This window comes from Vombatus ursinus, unplaced genomic scaffold (assembly GCF_900497805.2).
Source record: "Vombatus ursinus unplaced genomic scaffold, bare-nosed wombat genome assembly UNPS02011916.1, whole genome shotgun sequence".
Classification (NCBI taxonomy): Eukaryota; Metazoa; Chordata; class Mammalia; order Diprotodontia; family Vombatidae; genus Vombatus; species Vombatus ursinus.
The window spans coordinates 956,833-961,935 of NW_020951694.1; positions in this window are offsets into that span (position 1 = coordinate 956,833).

Sequence of the window (5,103 nt, forward strand, 5' to 3'; positions counted from 1 at the left end):
TGTCCTTGAGTATGGCCTTCTGACTGAGTCCAAGTTTTATAAAACACATCCTTTTATTAAAGGGATTTGTTCTGTGAAGTTTGGATTCACTGAAAGGACTGCACTCGAGGACCCAGATGGCCACACGTGGCCTCGAGGCCACAGGTTCCCCACTCCTTCTAAAGATGAAAACAAATGCTTCCTCCTAAAGTCTTGAGGGAATGGAGAAAAAGAACCCTGAAGTTCAGTTGCTCCAGATAAGTATGATTTCCATTGATATACACACATCAGGTCAGGGAAATGGAATAAGTATTTATTAAGCACCTACAATGTGCACTATGCCAACGCACTATGCTATGTGCTGTGCAAATATTATCTCAATTGATTTTCACATCAACCTTGTGAGATAGGTGCTACTATGAGTCTCATTTTACAACTGAGGAAATTGAGGCAGACAAAGATAGAATGACTTGCTCAGTGTCCACATAGCTAGCAAGTGTCTGAGCCTGGGTTTGAACTCAAGTCTTCCTGACTTCTGGTCCAGTGTTCTATCCATTGTGCTACTGAACTTCCCTTAAATGCTGATTCCCCACGTTAAATCAGGAAAGCTGTTTTAAAAAGGACATCCTTTCCTTATTAGGAAGGGTAAAAGGTGATTTGGCTTCTTTGCTTGAAGCAAAAAGGCCTGCAGAAACTAGAAACTTCTCTCTGGATTACTGACTGCTTATCTTTGTCCTCAGTTATTTATTTTCATAAATGCAACAGGAATTTGGGAAAGGTACTAGATGGAAACCATAAATTAGGATGAGGAAGAATTGTTGAACTGGAGAAGTTCTGCCTCTCCTACTATAAACCCAGGAGGTGATAGAACTTATTGCTTAGGAAGCAGAATTGGAGAAACTTTTGCCAGTCTTTTTTGGGGGGAGGCTACATTTTTGAGTTTTGAATTGTCTCCCTCCCTCCTTCCCTCCCAACTCTGCATTAGAGAAGGCCAACCTTTGATATATTCATGGAACCACACAATACATACTTCCACATGTACTGTATATACTCTTTTTCTGGAGGTGAATAGCATTTTCCTTCATGAATCCTTCTTAGTTGATTTGAATGATCATATTGCTCAGAATAGCTTAGTTCCTCTTTGAACAATATAGTTGTTATTCTATACAATGTTTTCTGGGTTCTGCTCCTTTCACTTTTGTGTTATTTCATGAGCTTCTGTCAGTCTTAGGTTGAGTCTTTGCCCTTTTTTTTTGGCTAGGTAATGGGGTTAAGTGACTTGTCCAGTGTCACACAGCTGGTAAGTGTTATGTGTCTGAGGTCAGATTTGAACCCAGGTCCTCCTGAATCCAGGGCGATGCTCTATTCATTGTGCCACCTAGCTGTCCCTTCTTTGCCCTTTCTTGAGAGAGCACAAAAGCACTCCTGCTGAAAGAGCCCAGCAGTGCCCTGCTGATCCCCGGGTGATGAAAGCTGCAGAAATCCATTGAAGATCCAGGTGAAGTAGTCTAACACATAGACCTCATTTGCAGACACCGTGCCAGTGAGGAGCCAGCCTGGCAACTGAGTAACCTGCCTAGTTTTGCCCAGAACAGATTGACTTGTGTAGTGGTGATATCACGGGAAGCCATGCCACAGTATCAGTAGAGTAATTTATCTATCAACAACATGATCTCTTTTTTTTTTTTTTTTGGTGAGGCAATCGGGGTTAAGTGACTTGCCCAGGGTCACACAGCAAGTGATTATCATGTGTCTGAGGCCGGATTTGAACTCAGGTCCTCCTGACTCCAGGGCTAGCTAGTGTTCTATCCACTGTGCCACCTAGCTGCCCCCAACAACACTATTTCTTTAGTGAACTTTGTGAGGACTCTTCAGAGAAAGGACAACTAGGCCATACAGTTCCAGAGTTCTTAGTTGCCTTGACCATATGTGTTCCCCAGAAGTGAGTCTAACTCTATTTTACTTGTAAATTCGCACCCACTGTCCTTATCCCCTGGACTATGTATATTTGTAGGAGAACTGTTTGGGGGGGTGCCTGCTTTGTAACTATTTTTCTATTATGTTGTTTGAGTAAATATATTTTCTAAGTGCTAATTGAGTCCACTGGTTGATTGTTAATGGGAAATGTACCAGTAGATCTTCACATTAGGAATAAAGAATTCACCCACAGGGTTATACAGAACCTGAGATAGCAATTGCCCCTCTAGGGACTGCATCCCATTGAAATTAGAGCCATAAGGCAGGAGAATAAGAGTGGATATGAGGAAGAGGCTTGGGACCAACTCTGAGTGGTAAGACAGCCTATTACTGTACCACAAAAGGTGTCACATTCATCATAGAGGATGGAATGCTAAAAGTAGGAAATCAAAAGATAATTGGAATAACAGGCAAGTTTGACCCGGGAGTACAAAAGGAAGCAGGGTGGAGACTAATAGAGTTTTGTCAAGACAATTCACTGGTCATAACAAACCCTCTTTTTCAACAACCCAAAAGGCAACTCTACACATGGACATTGGCAGATGATCAATACAGAAATCAGATTGATTATATACTTTGCAGTCAAAGATGGAGAAGCATTATGCAGTCAGTTAAAACAAGACCTGGGGCTGACTGTGGCTCAGATCATGAACTTCTTATTGCAAAATTCAGACTTAAATTGAAGACGGTCAGGAAAACCCTCAGACCATATGACTTAAATAACATCCCTTAAGAATATGAAGTGGAGGTGATGAATAAATTCAAGGGATTAGATCTGGTAGATAGAGTGCCTGAAGAACTACGGACAGAGGTTTGCAATATTGTACGGGAAGGAGCAACAAAAAAATATTCCAAAGAAAAAGAAGAGCAAGAAAACAAAATGACTGTCTGAGGAGACTTTACAAATAGCTGAGGAAAGAAGGAAAGTGAAAGGGAAAGGAGAAAGAGAAAGATATACTCAACTGAATGCAGAATTCCAGAGAATAGCAAGGAGAGACAAGACGGTTTTCTTAAATGAACAATGCAAATAAATAGAAGAAAACAATAAAATGAGAAAGACAAGAGATCTCTTCAAGAAAGGTAGAGCCATCAAGGGAAAGTTTCATGCAAAAACAGGCATGACAAGAGACAAAAATGATAGGAATTTAACAGAAGCAGAAGAGATTAAGAAGAGGTGGTCAGAATACATAAAAGAACTATACAAGAAAGATCTTAACATCACCTATAACCATGGTGGTGTGGTTACTGATCTAGAGCCTGGAGAATGAAGTCAAGTGGACCTTAGGAAGCATTGCTAACAATAAGGCTAGTGGAAGTGATAGGAATTCTAGCTGAACTATTTAAAACCCTAAAAGATGATGCTGTTAAAACATTGCATTCAATATGCCAGCAAATTTGAAAAACACAACAGTGGCCACTGGATTGGAAAATATCAGTTTATGTCCCAGTCCTAAAGAAGGGCAACACCAAGGAATGTTCAGATTACCGAACAATTGAATTCATTTCACATTTCACTTAAGAATGAGCAAGCGAGGCTGCAGCAATATTTGAACCAGGTTTTTTAAGAAGGCGGAGGAACTAGAAACCAAGTTGCCAACATTAGTCAGATTATGGAGAAAGCAAGAAAGTTCCAGAAAAACATCTACTTCTGCGACATTGACTACACTACAACCTTTGACGGTGTGGATCACAACAAAATGTGGCAAGTCCTCAAAGAGATGGGAGTACTAGATCATCTTACTTGTCTCCTGAGGCACCTGTATGCAGGCCAAGAAGCAACAGTTAGAACTGAACATGGAACAACAAAGATTGGAAAAGGAGTATGACAAGATTATATATAGTTACCTTATTTATTTAACTTACGTGCAAGTACATCATGTGCAATGCCAGGCTCAATGAATAAAAAACTGGAATTAAGGTTGCTAGGAGAGATATCAACAATCTCAGTTATGCAGAGGATATCACTGTGATGGCACAAAATGAAGAGGAATTAAGAAGGCTCTTGATGAGGATGAAAGAGGAGAGTTTACAAAGCTTAACATCAAAAAAACTAAGATCAGGGGCAGCTAGGTGATACAATGGATAGAGCACCAGCCCTGGAATCAGGAGGACCTGAGCTCAAATATGATCTCAGACACATAATACTTACTAGCTGTGTGACTCTGGGCAAGTCACTTAACCCCAATTGCCTTGCAAAAAACCCCAAAAAACAACAATAACAACAAAAAACAAACAAAAAAACCCCAAAACTAAGACCTTAGCAACTGGTCCCATCGCTTCCTGACAAAAAGAGAGAGAAGAAACGGAAGGAGTGTCAGATTTTATGTTCTTGGGCTTAAAGATCACTGCAGTGACTGCAGCCATGAAAATAAGACACTTGCTCCCTGGAAGGAAAGCTATGGCAAATCTGGACAGCATACTAAAAAGCAGAAACATCACCTTGCCAACAAAGGTCCATTTAATCAAAGATACGTTTTTTTCCAGTAGCAATGTATGACTGTGAGAATAGGATTATAAGGAAAGCTGAGCACTGCAGAATTAATGCTTTCAAATTGTGGTGCTGCAGAAAACTTTTGAGAGTTCCTTGGACAGTAAGGAGGTCAAATCAGTCAATGCTTAAAGAAATTAATTGAGGCTATTCACTGGAAGGTCAAATACTGAAGATGAAACTTAAATACTTTGGCTACATAATGGGAAGATGGGACTCACTGGAAAATACCCTGTTATTGAAAAAGATTGAAGGCAAAAGGAAAAGGGGATGGCAGAGGATGAGATGGATATATAGTATCATGGAAACAATAAACATGAACTTGGACAGACTTCAAGAGACAGTGGAGGATAGAAGGGCCTTGTGTGCTTTGGTCCGTGGGGTCACAAAGAGTCTGACTCGACTGAACGACAAGTGATTTCCTCCACTGATGGAGCATTGGTGAGCCAGCTTTCATCACCAAGTAAGGGGGTAAAAGGGGTGTTACTGGAGAATCAAACAGCAACCAGCTGTCACATTGGCTTCTGAGGGCATAGTCTAATGGAACCAATGTGGAGGATGTCTCTGCAGCAGAATTCTATAGGTCTGGACATCTGAATATTTATTTCTAAAGAATCAGCTAAGTCAATTAGCTGATGGTATTGCCTTTTTTTTTTTTT